We start from the raw sequence: 16,557 nt of genomic DNA, 5'->3' as shown, positions 1-16,557 counted from the left end.
CGTTTTCCTTGTGTCAGTAAGCGTAGACGTTTTTAGCTAAAACGATGCTTATGTTTTGTTTGGAACAAAATAAAGACGCATGTACATAAACTAGGATGGTTATGTATTCCACGAAATACTAAATCAACTTTGAACACTGAGGGTTGTGTAAAGACTAAATGTTATAAATTGGGGATTCAAACTTAGTCTAAACTAGTAATAAGTCTCTATATTTATTTATTTGGGGGGCTTATTCACGCAAGCGTTTTAATTGCGGCAGCCTGTGCAAACCGCCGCTGAGCGCATCGAAAGTCAGGCCGGGCTGCTAGTACTCGCTCTGACCAGCAGAGGGCGGCGGACAGCGGCACAGAATACCGCGCAGGCGCGACTAATCGAGCTATTTCAGCAGCCAGCTGTTATTGAGAGGGGAGCCGGGCACTGCTCCTGTAGGCAGTGAGCGATGGCACAGGTGTACCAGGCCGCCCTGTATTTGCGAATAGGTTTCAGCACACGTGTGAAGTCCATTATGTTAGAAGCATGCAGATTTAAGGCGTTGTTTTTAAATGTCATCATAGCCAGAAGTGATGATATGTCATTTGGTATTTTGTGACAGTGGCCCAAGAATATAAATCATGAAAGGGGTCTACAATAAGGGCAGTCCACTTCCCTGCTCTTGCTGCCACAATACAGTAACTAAACATCTTGCTGATTTTGAAATGATCCTGCTTAAAGAGATGTCAGTTAAGAAGACATTAGCTCAAAGTCCCAACGACATACGCACTCACAGGCCGATCCCATTAGAGTCTCCACTCACAGAATATAGTTAATTCCCTGTAGAGACCTAACAATAAACCTGCTGTGCAGACTGGGGGCTTACTGGGAGAAAAAGTATCGGGGTTGCACCTGTTGGCTCACCAACTGAATCCAGTCCTTGTTTATATCTAGTTGGGACTGACAGTTGCTAGTTGGATTAAATGACAGTTGGCTACCCTGGGCAAGTTATGGCTTATGACACTCCAAATCTGTTCCTTTTGTTAGTTTTGTGCCTCCAGGCAGTCTGCAAATGTGTGTGTCTTCTTAATTTAAACCTTGGGGATGAAGCTAGTAACCCTTTCTGATTCACTTTAAATATAGTTTCGAAAGGTATGTTGCGATCCTAAACCAGATACCCTCGTACTGTAACTCAAAACTGCAAATGTATGAAGTAAGATGTTAATCAGATTTTGTCCCCCTGTGTGCTCTACTAACTGAATAGAAACATCTTCTATCTCTGTGTGTGATATACTAACACAAAATAATGAATATGTCTAAGCCTGGCTGTATCAGTGTTATTAAAAGGAGTGCAGTTTCTTTACAATATTCAATGTGGTAATTGTTTATTTCATCCTGCTGAATCAAAAGAACATACAATTCCAGTAATAATGGGTTTGCTATAACAAACTCAATACTCATCTCACAAGCTTCATGTCGTCTTAAGAGAATAGGGGGATATGCAAGTTGGAGTGTCTGTGGAATGGCACTTGCTTCTGAAAAAGGTAATATTAGAAGGCTGGTAAAGTATAAGTGAAATTCAGACTCATTTTCTCAAGCGCATGTTAACAGTTTGATACCACTTTTGGCAATGAAAAGTATGTTTACAAAGCTCAACAGTAATTCTGCATTACAGTTTTTACTCCTTAGAAGTCCCTTTCAAATCAATTATACAGATAAGTTAAGAGATAATTGGTTTATTTGAAACACAGCTACGCATACAATTATTTTATGACCTCCTGTTCATATATTTGTGATCATAGTGTAAATACTGTAGCCAAAATAACCAGAACCCCACACACTCAATACCAAACTTGGAAGCTATGCCAAATGAATAGAAATGCAACCCTAAACCTAACAGAGGTCTAACCCTGATCAGAGGTCTAATACTAATCCCAAGCCAAACCAAAATACAGTCTTAGTTTGATCAATGTTTTTCCATCTGTTTGTATTTCATGGTGCTGCATTTTACTTCACATTTGTTAGTTTTTTTTCTTCCAAGAAAGGTCTCTGTGTTTGAGGCGTCTTTCAGCAGGATCCAACTGAAAGGTTTTAGGTATATATGTGGTCTAGCGATGAACATCAATGCAGTTTAAAAAAGAAAAAAAAAAGAAAGAGAAGAAACAAAGAAAGGAGATTGTCTCCTTTCATCCACAGGCTATGAAGAGTACACAAAGACACAGTGACACACTCTATTGCTGTGCTGTTACCCTAGATGAGTCAACCTTACTTTGGACGGACCATCTTCTGTGTGGGTGAAAAGTTCAAAACTGTCCCTGCTCATTCATTCGGGGATCTGTTCTACCAAGAGGTGCCAGGATTCAAACATAAAAGTGAATAGAATGTGGCTCTGTTCTGTTCCACTTGGACTTGGAATCAAAGCAGGAACACATTTGAAATGTCACATTTAAAGGTTACAAACAGAAGTCCCACTCATTCCCTTACCCTACTTGTCTTTCTCCCCCCCTGCCCACACCTCATTTTTTGATTCTTTTTGTTTGTATAGGCAGCATTCAATGGGATAGGTGATGCTTCTAAAGGGGGAAAGTCTTGTTGTGCGATTGTTTTAAAAAGCATTCTTTATGAAAAATACTTCCACTTACCTGTACTTTATAACCAAAGCTAAGAGAAACACATGTAGGTGATTTTTAGTGTTATGAGAAGATTTATTTGTAGGTGTTGCAGCTTTTAAAAGATAGTAATGAATAATACCTTTAGTTCCCTGAGCATAGTGTATGGTATTAAGGAATTACTTATAGATTGATCAAACAGACAGCCTGTTCCCGAGTCCTTTATTAATTAGTTATATCTCCTAAATTCCAAGAGATTTCTGTGTATTTTCTGGCCATCCTGGTTAGTTTTAAAGATATTTCCCAGCCAAAGAAAAGTAAAATCAAGTAAAATAACTGAGCAAGTGACAAAAAAAACAATGATTTTTGATGAAGGGAATAAATGCTTTTTATAACTCAGGCAAAAAAGGAACATGGAAATTGGGTCTCTTCCCTAAGGCCAAAACCTTCACAGGATAAAGGAACATTGACTTTCCTGATCATCTGCAGGTAAAATCAAATACCCCTGATAAGACATGCTCAGTTGGCTTCACAGTAAGTTTCCTGTCCCCAAGCTTTCCTCATGCTGTAGCTGTGATTTATAACGGCTGTTTCTTTCAGTCTGTACGTCATGCCATACTTCCCTAAGATTTATCTTGCACCTTTATGATTGATGACATTTTGCACTAGACTTGCGATAGGTCTAAAGAACTGTGTTCATATGCGAGACATATTAAAATCAGATACTTTATATTATTTTATAATAGTAAGATTGGGTTTACCATTGGTATATGTTTATGTCTAAGCAGAAGCACACAATCCGTAAACCAACATTAAACAGAACTGGTCCATGATATATATGTGTATTCTGTATGTTTGGTGTGCATCAACATACATTCTAATTGCAGGCCTGTCAGATGACATGAGCTTCGAGCCGCAGTGGTTTTCAGTGGGCAGATGAGTTCAGTGAAAATGGATTACAGGGTGGGATGTGTGCCTATGAAATAGTAAGCAGTTTTTAAGTTGCTGCTAGAACAACACTGGCATTACCGCAGTTTGTTGCAATTATATGTTGGGGACAGAAAGTTTTGTAGTTGTCATAGCAATAAATATTTCAGAAGTGTGTCATTTTCGAGGGTCTTTATTTGATATTTTTAAGTTCTGTGTGGTTGTGCTTTTTTCTTTTTTTTAAATCGAGCTTGCATTTCCCTGCTTTTAGATTTGTTTGAATTGATGTGTTACAACAGGAACACTCAGAGCAGGCCTCAACACATTTAATGATATCATATACAAATCTAAAGAGCATTACGTACGGGGATTACAGTCAGGTTTTGAGTCTGGACTTTTTCACGTTGATTTGTTTCCAACAGAATGTCAATATAAGCCATCAGAGGACTGTGCACAACCTTTAAAAATGCAAATAGTGAACAGAGATTAATTGGACTAGATTAATGGTGCCACATAAAACATATACATATACCAATATTTGGATGAAAGCCTGATAGAAGGAATTGCACACACAATGTTCCCTACTATCTGACATGGCATTGGTACACAATTGTACAGTACTAATATTATTTAGAGCCCAAATACTTTATATTATTAATATAATAATATTTAAAAAGTAATAGAACATCGCTTAAGCAGAATGTATATTTATTCTTTCAATTGTAAAAATCTATTTCATATAAAATATACCAGTATATTATGACATAAACCAAACATTTATAACTAGTAATTAACTCATAAACTAAAAGAGTTTAGTTTATACATTGAATCAATAAATTGTACATTATTCTAATTCAAGTTTAAGTTACTGGTGACTTAAATTGAAAGGCTGAAGGCAATATTATGACAATTAGGCTATGTTGACCAATTTGAAATATGTAACTTGGGATTACATGTCTGAGCTCTTACATAAGAATCATAGTATACACCAGTTTAGTATAAGGTGGAGCCAGAAGCACAGACTATCAAAAATTATTAAAAGAGCCAATATCTCCAGTTACTACATTTTATATGTTTACCTGCAGGTTCTGTATGATAATTAAAAAGTTTTTGTTATTCTGTTTTTGTTTTGTTTAAGCAAAAGCTTGTCTTTCACTGATTCATTAAATTTGCAATGTTCTTCCAGTCTTCTCCAAAACAAGAAACACAGCAGACCCATAGCTTTCCCTCTCTGCCAGGAAAAAGGATGAGCCATAGCCCCTTTCTGCAAACCACATAATCTGCATTCGTGTGCACTATCCACTGCATCATTAATAAGGTAACACAAGCACCCTAGAGCCTGCGTCCCTCCCCCCTCCCCCGAAACTGGTCATAACTCTTATTTTATGACCCAGTAATCAACCACAACATGTTTAGTGATCTTGCCTGAATTGAAATGCCATTAAAAAAAAAAACCACTTTAAATATGCATAGATTTAATAGCGTGAAGGGCAAGTTATTTATACATGTTGCAAATAACACCTTATTTCAATATCTTCACTCTGATCATAGTTTAAAACCTAGATTGGGGAGCAGGGGTCAAGGCAAATCGTAATTTATTCATGCCTCTTCTTTGTGACTCATGCAAGCACTCAAAAACTGCTTTCGTCATGGTTTCTTGGAAAAAGGGGTGTCTCTTATTGTTCCTGTTTATATTTGCCAACATTACTCATTTAAACTGTTGTCATCAGGTGCTCTGTACTTTAAACAAGGGCTCTTTACTGCACTACATCACAGATTCTATTGAAGGATTTCTTGAGAAAAAAATATGTAGTTTCCTTGGCAACTTGCATATTAATATTATACTTCAAATGGAAGCCTTACAGAAATGTGTTATTGGCCAGTGCTCCCTGCATGTTTGCTGTTTAGGTTGTGTATAAGATCAGCAAGCAGTGCTGCTTTCCATAACATTTTGCCTGCTTCCTAAAACAGGTATTTGACCAAAGCATACAATCAAAACATATTCAATAAGCTGATGGTCTGTTTTTGTGTTTTGCCTGCATTGTAGTATTGAAAAAATATACTTTCAATGCAGGTTTTATAGTAGTTTCTGATACACATAAATAAACCCCTACAAGATTACTAATGTGTGGTACAACAAAAAAACTTAATATACATTTCTCCTCATGTTGTGTTGAATGCTTACATAAAAGGCTGCATATGTGTTTTCTATTTAGTGTAGAACATGACATTATCAGTACTCTTTTTCTATTCATCCAGTTACTCGCATTACTCACTCACTCTTGTAAATTACTTGCAAAATCTCTTCATTAGAAATTAAGAAGTTTGTGATTGTACTCACTAGTACTTCGCAGCTGCTGCAAAATCCAACTCCACTCGGTTGTAAGAAAAGTTGAGGGAAAACAATGACAACAGAGACAAACCCAATAACGCTGTACCATAGTTCTTGTATTTTGACCTAATTCAGATATAGACTATTGCTAGCTAATGAGCTACTGTACCTTATTTTCACTGAACACAGCACAGATTTCCTTTCTCATGAGCTCTGTAGTTCTGATTAAATCTGTTTCATTTGACTAGTTTCTGTCTGCATAAGCATTGTGTGTAGCAGCACTGCATGACTAAGTTCTCCTTGGTTAAACCACAATACTAAAACCTCAGTACAAAATTTGGAATTTAATTAATTCCTTATCTGATCTTTATTCTCTCACAGCAGTGTATGGTCAAAACTCTGCAGGTATTGATCACTGCTCATTTAAAATAAAAATACTCAACACTTAGTAAACACTTAACTAAATTTAAGTTGTTACTAAAATATCAGTGCAGTGAAGAATATATATCAGAACCAAAACATGTACACCGATCAGCCATAACATTATGACCACCTGCCTAGTATTATGGTGGTCCCCCTTTTGCCGCCAAAACAGCCCTGACCCGTCGAGGCATGGACTCCACTAGAGCTCTGAAGGTGTGCTGTGGTATCTGGCACCAAGACATTAGCAGCAGATCCTTTAAGTCCTGTAAGTTACGAGGTGGGGCCTCCATGGATCGGACTTGTTAGTCCAGCACATCCCACAGGTGCTCGATTGGATTGGGATCTGGGGAATTTGGAGGCCAAGTCAACACCCTGAACTTGTGATTCATCAGACCAGGTCACCTTCTTCCATTGCTCCGTGGTCCAGTTATGATGCTCACGTGCCCATTGTAGGCGCTTTCGACAGTGGACAGGGGTCAGCATGGGCACCCTGACTGGTCTGCGGCTACGCAGCCCCATATGCAACAAACTGCGATGCACTGTGTGTTCTGACACCTTTCTATCAGAACCAACATTCACTTTTTCAGCAATTTGAGCTATAGTAGCTCGTCTGTTGGATCGGACCACATGGTCCAGCCTTTGCTCCCCACGTGCATCAGTGAGCCTTGGCCGCCCATGACCCTGTTGCCGGTTCACTGCTTTTCCTTCCTTGGAGCACTTTTGATAGGTACTGACCACTGTAGACCGGGAACACCCCACAAGAGCTGCAGTTTTGGAGATGCTCTGACCCAGTCGTCTAGCCATCACAATTTGGCCCTTGTCAAAGTCGCTCAGATCCTTACGCTGCCCATTTTTCCTGCTTCTAACACATCAACTTTGAGGACAAAATGTTCACTTGCTGGCTAATATATCCCACACACTGACAGGTGCCATGATAACGAGATTATCAGTGTTATTCACGTCACCTGTCAGTGGTCATAATGTTATGGCTGATTGGTGTATGCCTATATAATGTAAATTGTGGAAACTCTTCTCCTTTGCCAGTATATTGCTTTTTCATGGATCTCAAGCACCGGAAAGCTTTGCAGAAGCATTAAATGTACAGAATCATTCTCCTTATCCAAACAGTAGGATAAAGGCCATGTCAGGGTTGTGAAGTGATTTGTTCTTTGTCAGTAACAGGCTCTGGCACTATAGCTCTGGGTACTCAAATGGCCCTCTGGGACACACAGCTCACAGGTGCAAGTGTGGACTCCCAGAGACCTTACAGTTGGGAGGGCTATGTGGGTTATTCTGCTGTTTGAACCAGCCGTCTGAAATCTTATCACAGACTGTAGAGGTTATTCCTAACTCCTTCCACTTCAAGCTGCTTTCCAAGTAATGTTTTGAAGTGGAAGTATTAATATTTAAAAAATGCATTAGTTGCTACCTGCAAAATACATTGCACCATATAAAGAAAATAGGCATATACTGTGTATATATATATAGTGCAAGTGCAATATATTATTTTCAGTACTGAGTATTTTTGGTGTGGGTGTTTGTTACCTAAACTGTTAGTTATTAAGCTTAGCTAAACTAAGCTATTAGTTATTACTGTTATTTCAATGTATGCAGTGCAATATTTACATTTGTATTTATTACTAAATCTATTTCTTCAACATGTACAGTGTATGTAAGTGCAATAAATGTTCTGTGATGTGCAGTATTTAAATGTTTGTGTCTTTTTGTTTTACCTAAACAGTCACTCCCTGTGACACGTCTCTCTTGAAGCCAGCTGTACTAACAGAAGCACCAGGGCCAGTGAGGTTCAGTGTCAGGTGGTCTTAACAGTGATTACTATTTAGGTTGACACAGTTAAAACAAATATAGTTCAACAAGATCAAATAAATGTTTCGCTAATTCTTTCACGTGGGACTAAAACGCTCAGTTTCAATAATATTTATTTACCCGATTGCTCTTATAATTCTTATGCCAAAAGATTGACTGGGAAGAGATGAATATATACAAAAGGGTCCCAATCCACCAGTGTTAAATGCCTACCCTTAAACTTTGTTTGGAACTAAGCGAAGATGTTTTAACAGTAACGGTTCCCTAAAAAAGAAAGACAGCCATTACCAAATGGGAAGAGCCTTCTGACTCGTCAATCAGTTAAAGCTTGGACCAAAGCTGCCCAATAGGGGCCCTGCTGGCAGGAGGAGGACCCACCCCCAGTGTCTGTGAAAAGTCTCTTCCTGACAGCTGCAGTGTGCAATTTCTTCATCATGAAGGCCGTCTGGTGGAGCGACCCCTGAAGGGTGATGGCTATCTTTCTTTTTCAGGGAACCGGGGTTATGATAATAACCCTTTAAAATACTGTTTTATTGTTTGGAGTATTTTACATTTAACAAATAAAAACAATTCAGATTTTTAATACTTATGATTAAAAACTTTTTTTTTAAATACAATTCTTAAGATCAATTAAAATTTTTAAAATCTTTGTGATTTAACGAAAATAAAATACTTAATTTCAAATAAACTAGTGCACAAAACAACAAAACAAATGTGATTAAAGCAAAACTGCTACCAACATAAAAGTCAAATACATTGAAAATAACTGAAAATGCACTGGACAAAATAAAAAAACAATTAAAAAGGTAAAAATAAAAAACAAACAAAAACGGTCCAATGCATTTAAAATTAAATCCAAAACGGACAATGTATTTGACAAAAAAATAGAACAAAACTAAACCAAAAAAACCCTAAACAATTAGTGATTTAAAAACAACTAAATCTTTAAAAACAGTTAAAAAAGATTAATTTTTAAAAATCATTTTAAAAACAATAATTCTTAAAATGGTTAAAAGATCTTGGACTCGGGCTCCAGCAGGGGGAACTGACCGTCCCCGGAGGTGGGTCCCATCATGGGATCCTGAGCTCCCCCAGATCTTGTATATGCCAGTTCTTATAGGCTTCCTCCTTGCCCCTCTGATGGACCTCCAGATTGACGTAGTCCCTCACGAGCACCATGCCCCTCTGCGCGATGACAATCGGGTCCAGCTCCTGCTTATTGAATAGACAGATATTCTGTCCCTCCCACAGGGCCTGCTTCACTGCGCAGACGACACGCCACCAGCACCTCAGGGTGGAAGATGTTAATCCCCTGGCAGGACCGTATAAGATCTGCTGGGCGGTCGCCCGCGCAGGAACGGCAAACCTGTGGAGGAACGGAGAAAACAGGAGCCAGACCCTGTAGGCGGAGGGGCACTCTCTAAAGATGTGAGCCTCCGTCTCCTTCCCCAGGCAACCCTTATAGGGGCAGGTGTCATAAGGAGCTATGCCCCTTCTGTGCATGAACACTCGGGTGGGGAGACACACGACTCACAGCCATCCAGGAGACATCTTTCTGCGTATTCGTGAGGCAAACGTGCGTAGCGTTAGCCCAGATAAACCGGCAGGTTTCGGGAGGGAAATCTTCTATCCGGCTGGTCTCCTGGGTAGATCTCATCTGGCTACAGATGGTCTTATAATCCCAGGAGGCCAGCACGACTTTATGGAGGCCTACTTCGAGCGCAAAGGCTCGGAGCGCTCTGTAGAATGGCGGGGGATCCCACGAGTGCGGCCTGGTGTTATCCATTGCGCAGAGGCCGAATGGTCTCAGGCTGCTGCCTGGATGTTCTTGACCACATAGGCCAGCCCCTGCGCCTTTATCTGCCGCACAACGTCCGGGACCCCCCTGCCTCCATCCAGGGTACCCTTCACCATCTGCACTCTTTTCAGCCTCTCCATTTTGCTTCCCCAGACAAACCGAAATATAATTCGGGTCACTAATTTTGCGATGACCTTGTCTGGGGGGAAGATCATTCCTACGTAGAGGAGTATCGGGAAGAGGATGGCCTTTACGACCAGCACCTTACCAGCCATCGTCAAGGTCCTTGTGCTCCAGCCGTGGATCTTCTTTTGGACCTTAGATATGGCCTCCTCCCAGCTCCGGGTGCCCGTGTTGGTCCCGTCGATCGTGATCCCCAGAACCTTGATAAACGGCTTCACAGGGAACACGGTCGGCGGGCCCCGGCCGACAGGCCATGCCCTGGAGAGGTAGACCTCGCTCTTGGCCTTGTTGACAGCGGCCCCCGTCGCCCTGCAGAAGCTGTCCAGCAGTTCCTCGACCCTGGCCACGGACGGAGCGTCCGTGCAAACCATGGCCACGTCGTCCATGTAGGCCAGGGCCTTCAGTTGCTCTCCGCCGGAACCCGGGAGATGGAAACCTGTCACCCGGACGTCCCGGCGGATCGCCTGCATGAACGGCTCCAGACAGAGGACGTACAGCAGGGCCGACAGGGGACAACCCTGCCGGATCCCCGACCTGACCAGAAATGGTTCGGTCAGGTGGCGGTTCACAAGGACCCTGCTGCTTAGACCGCTGTAAATGATCTTAACCCATTTCCTCAGGCCAAGAGCGAGACCCATCCTCTCCATGACGAGCTGCAGGTATTCGTGGCCCACTCTATGGAAGGCTTTCTCCTGGTCCAAGCTGATTAGGACCAGGGGAAGCCCTCTCTCGTTCGAGTAAGCCACGACATCCCTGAGCAGCATGGCGTTGTCGGCCGCCGATCTCCCCCGGGCACCACAGACCTGGTCAGGACCCACGACTTGAGGGAGTGGCCGCTGCAGCCGGAGCGTCAGTGCTTTGGCCAGTATCTTGTAGTCGGTGCACAGGAGGCTGACCGGTCGCCAGTTCCTCAGATCTTTTTGGTCTCCCTTCTTGTGAAGAAGGGAGAGGATACTCTTCTTCATAGAAGGGGCCAATCTGCCCTCTCTGTACATCGACCCCAAGACCTGGGCCAGATCTTCTATAAGCACCTCCCAAAAGATCTTATAGAACTCAGCAGGGATCCCGTCGGGACCCGGTGTCCTTCCAGAGTTAAGACTCTTTATCACCTGGGAGAGTTCAGTGGTGGTGATCTCTGGATCCTCCTCCTCCTCCTCCTCCTCGTCCCCCTCATTGCGGGACTCCAACAGGGACAGAAAGTGATGGATCAGATTTTGATCCACCACCTTCTGATCATACAACTCCCACACCACTGTCTCAACAGCCTCTCTGCCCTCCACCTCTTGCCCCGAGGAGTCGATCATGGAGGACATTGCAGGCTGCCTCTCCTTCGTTTTCTTGAAGAAGAAGCGGCTGCATTTCTCATCGTCCTCCATGATGCGGACCCTGGAAAGGACCTTGATCTTCTCTTGCTCCTCCCGATAGAGGGCGGAGAGACTCAGTTTGACCTGAGCCACCTCCTCAGTTAGGTCGAAGTCTCTGAGCTGTAAAAGACTCAGGCGCTGGAGGCGGGCGTTTAGATGGGAATATCTCGCCCGCCTCTCACGAGCTTTCCGTTTCCCCAGCTGAATGAAGTAGCCCTTGGTCCTTTTCTTCACCATCTCCCACCACTCTATGGGAGAATCAAAAAGGTCCTTCAGGGTCCTCCACTCCTCGAGGCATCTGCTAAAGGTCTTAATAACACGAGGGTCATCGAGCAGGGAGGTGTTGAGCTTCCAGACCCCAGGCCCCGACTCCCGTGTGCTCTGTCGTCAGGAGCCTGTGGTCTGAAAAGAAGACCGCCTCCGAAGACATGGCGGTCCTCTCCAGTGGCTTACTGAGGAGGACGAGATCTATCCTGGAGAAGGAGGAGCCAGAAGAACTCACCCAGGTGAACAAGGGGACCAGGTCCCGACCTGCGTCGCAGAGTTCAAAGTCCTCCACGAACGCAGCGAGGTCCCTGCTGGATCTATCATTGCGGGGCTTACTCCGGTCTACATCCCTCAGAGCACAGTTGAAATCACCTGAAACGATAACTGGTAAGGTTCCGATCAGGAGCGGGCGTAGCTGAGGGAGAAAGAGGACTCTCTCTCTCTGGCTGGTGGGGGCATAGGCATTGACCAGCCTCAATACAGCCCCCTTGTATTTAAAATCGAGGCTGGCCAGTCTGCCCGCCTCTATAACCTTAAATGCTTTTACCTCTATGAAGGGGTTTTTCAGGAGTACGGCAATCCCGTCCGCTCGGGACACATTGGACCCCGACCAGAAGGATTCTCCTAGGGTCCAAGTGTCCCGGAGATCTTTATATTCCTTTTGGAACGGGATGCCACACTCCTGCAAACAGATGATATCCGCCTTCATACCAGCCAGAGAGTTTAAAACATCGGTCCTCTTTTTCACCTCAGCAATGCTCCTCACATTTACTGATATAATAATTAATGCCATAATGGCTGTGAGGGCAATTACCCGCTCCGTAACAATCATGTAAAGAAACCTTTCTCTTCCCCACTCCTCTCTTCTCCCTCACCTAGCTTAGCGCTAGCACCCATCATTTAAATCATTTGCCTCACCACTTGATCCTCTAGGAAGACTATGGGGGGGGCTCGGCTCCCACCACCCGGTAAGGCTGGCGAAACTCCACTGGGCTCAGGGCCCGTGGTGCTGGAGGTTCTCCCTGGTTCCTTTGTGGCCGAGGCCCGACGAGCAGATGGCAGGGCAGAGGCTTTGTGTACAACTGGAGAGAGAACTGGGTAGACCCCGCTAGTTGTTCTTTTAACTAATGGTGGGGGAGGGGGTGGTCTCTCCCTTCCCGGCTGTCTGCTGCCGCAGGCCTCCTCCCCCAGCGCCAGTGACCTTGCCATTACGTCCCTTAGGTCTTTATGGGAAAGGACACTGGCGCCGATTCTCCTCTCTTGAGGACCTGTGGCTCTCCCACTACTGCCGGTAGGGCATACCTGACCCCTCCCCTGGGAGCGTCTCAGTTGTGGGGCAGGAGGAATGTTATTTCTAGGGGGCCTCTCATCCACCAGGCTGCCCACTCGGGGCAGTGGAGAAGGCCCACTGCTCTCCTCTCCGGAGTCAGAGTGGGGCGTGTAGAAATTAGAGGGAGAGGTCTCTGCAGCGGGGGAGGAGCTGGCAGGGGGGGGAGAATCTGCAGAGTGGATCCTTTTATTCATCATACCCCCCCTACCCATGCTCCTCTTTTCTGCTCTCCTCCTCTTCCCCGCTACCACTGTCCACTCCCCCTCTGCCTCCACTTCTGACCCAGAGTCAGAGAGGGAGTCTATGAGACTCCTGAGGACTGTTTCCTCTCTACACCCATCTTGGGGTATCACCTTTGGAGGAGCCTCCACTTGATTCTCTCTCTCTCCACCACCCCCGAGGGCCCGCGCCCTATTTGCATAGGAGGAGGGACAATTCCTGAAGAGATGCCCTCCCCCACCGCACAGGTTGCAGGCCCTCTCCTGCTTGCAGGCCCTGGTCAGATGTTCTCCGCCGCAGACCTTGCACTTAACAACAGTGCAGGCTGCGGCTAAATGACCCAGGGCCCCGCAGTTCCTGCATAATTTGGGCATGCCATGGTAGAAGACAAGACCCCTATTTGCTCCTAGTACCACGGTGCTCGGCAGATGGCGTACTCCGCCGATGGCGGCCACTTCCACCTGCAGGCGCACCTGCCACCGCCGAGCACCGGTCCAGACCCCGTCCTCATCATTAACTCTCCTGCTTTCAGACAGGATCTCGCAGTGTCTCCTCAGCCATACCTCTACATCATACTCTGCCACTGCTTCATTATAAAACTGGATAGTTACTATTTTAATCTCTCTATCAGTCAGGGCATCGACCACAAAGTCACTCAGGGGCATACTATCTTTTTTTTCTCTGTATAGATTCCAAAAACTCTCCAGCACTTGAGGGTTCTTAAAACTTACCTCAAACACGTCCCTAGGTCCAGGCAGTTTAACCACGCAGTTCAGCTCAGAAGGGGCAAAGCCCAGGCCCAGCACGGACCTGCTGAACTCCAGCCGGGTGAGGGCCGCGGTCTCGCTCCAGCCTCACGGCTGAAGCGCACCACATTATGGCGCCTCACACCGGCGGTTCGCTGGGCCATGCTGCGCTTTCCTACCTGGGAGAAGGGTCCAGAGGCTCTCAATCCGGAGGTCGGGGCAAGTCGTGACGTATGACCTCTGCTGTGTGTTCCTCCGCCTGAAGCCTGGAGTCTGCGCACACCAGCCACTCGTCCATGTAGTTCAGGATCCCTATCCCCTTCTCTCTGAGGGAAGCCAACGCTGTGTCCATGCATTTTGAAAATGTCGGCAGCATGCAGAACTCGTAAGCTTGGCCCTGGAAGGCAAAGCGCTGGGAGGATGGGGATGTGGAAGTAGGTGTCCCTGAGGTCAACTGACATGAACGGGTCGCCTGGCCGGACAGACTAGAGGACATGCTGTGCAGTCAACATGCGGCCTGAGGCCCCTCAGGTCGAGAATGGGCCTGAATCCTCCATCTTCCTTTGGCACTAGGAAGTATCCTGAGTAGAACCCTACTCGGGCCTTCTCTCTGTCCAATAGTCATATCGCTCTTTTCTCCCGTGTCACAGAGATCTCCTGCGACAGAGCTCTCGCCCTTTTGGGGCATCCAACACTAGTGGTCAGCACTCCCCTGAAATGGATCTCCCCTGAGAACTCAACCACCCCTGCTGTCCTATCCTCTCTGTTTGTCCTGTCCCACTCCCCTCATCTTACCGGGCGGGGAGTTGGGACAGGGCTCCTGCTTTCCCCTTCTCTCCTCTTCTGTGCCCCCCTTTCTCTCCTCTATCACGACTAACAGCTTTGAATTCCACCTCACCTCTCCCTCTCACCTCTTCCTTCTAGTTATCTACCGTCCACCTGGTCCACTTGCCTCCTTTTTGGATGAACTGGACTTCCTTCTCTCCTCCCTCCCCTCACTGTCCTCACCTACCATCCTTCTGGGAGACTTCAACATCCACCTCTCCAACCCCTCCCACTCTGCCGGATTTCTTCCACTCCTCCACTCTTGTAACTTCTCTCTCTCCCCGTCTCCCCCCCACTCACAGGGCAGGCCGCCAGCTAGACCTCATCTTCTCTAGAGGCTGCTCCCCTTCAACACTCTCTGTGACACCCCTGGACATCTCAGACCACCACTTCATCTCCTTCTCCCTTTCTCTCCCCTCCCTCCCGTCCCAACCCACTCCTTCGGTCACCTTCCATAATCTCCGCTCCGTCTCCCCCTCCACCCTTGCCTCCACTGCTCCCACTCTCTTACTCTCCATTGACTGTTTTTCCCATCTTTCTGTTAACTGTACTACCTCTTCTTTGTTCTCCTCCCTCACCTCCACAGCCTTGGATCTCTTCTGTCCTCCGCTCAACCTGATCCACTCTGCACGCCGCTGAACAAAAGTGGAAGAGGTCCAAACTCTACCGCTCTCTACTGTCCACATTCTCCTCCTCACTCACCTCAGCCAAGAAGTCTTACGTGCAATCACTCTTTGAATCTACTGTTAACAACCCCCACAAACTCTACTCCACCTTCTCCTCCTTCTTCGCTCCCCCTCTCCTTCCTCCTCCTTCCTCTCATTCTGTTGAAGAATTTGCCTCCTTCTTCTCCTCCAAGATCAGACATCCTCAAGCTCTTCAACAGTCCCCCCTCCTCTCCCATCCTGCCTATATCTCCTACTAATCAACCTTCCTTCTCTTCATTCTCACCTCTCTTGGACTGAACTTTCTTCTCTCCTCCTAGGTCACAAACCCACAACATGTGCCCTGGACACTCTCCCCACTCACCTCCTCCAAGTGACTGCTCCTGATCTTCTCCCCTTCATCTCCTCCCTCCTTAGCTCCTCACTCCTCTCTGGCTGTTTCCCCTCTGCATTTGAACAAGCTGCTGTCATCCCACTCCTCAAGAAACCTACCCTGGACCCCACCTCTCCTCAGAACTACCACCCTGTCGCCCTACTCCCCTTCCTCACAAAGACTCTCGAGCATGCTGTCCACCGTCAGCTCTCTGCATTTCTTTTCCACCACTCACTCCTGGATCTTCTGCAATCCGAGGAGGGCGGGGGGGATTGTATATAGTTACCCAATTAGTTCTCCTCGTAACCAAGGTTAGGTTGCGTTAGATCAGGCTAGGCTGACAGGGCAGTGACTGGTGAGTATGTGCACTCACACCTCCTCGCTGCCTGGAGCTCCTGCAGCCTCCGCCTCAGCGCCTTGTTCTCTCTCTGCCTTTGCCTTATCTCCTCTCGGTACTCCGCCATCGTCTCTCCCACCACCTTCCACACCTCACAGTGGTTGTTTTTCATGCGCTCGGTCAGAGCCTGTCAGGTCGTGTCCGTTAAGACAATAAAAACGTGTGTAAAGCAGAATCTTCTTTGCAACCTTCCTGCTAACTTACAGCAAGGTTGCAGTCAGCTGCTACCTAGGTAGATTCATTTTTGCAACCTTTCTGGGTTGTTGCAATGTAACTGCATTCTTGCTAGTATATTTCGGCAA

This window comes from Amia ocellicauda, chromosome 4 (genome assembly GCF_036373705.1).
Source record: "Amia ocellicauda isolate fAmiCal2 chromosome 4, fAmiCal2.hap1, whole genome shotgun sequence".
Lineage (NCBI taxonomy): Eukaryota > Metazoa > Chordata > Actinopteri > Amiiformes > Amiidae > Amia > Amia ocellicauda.
The sequence above is the reverse complement of the archived record's forward strand: the minus strand, read 5'-3'. Positions refer to the sequence as shown.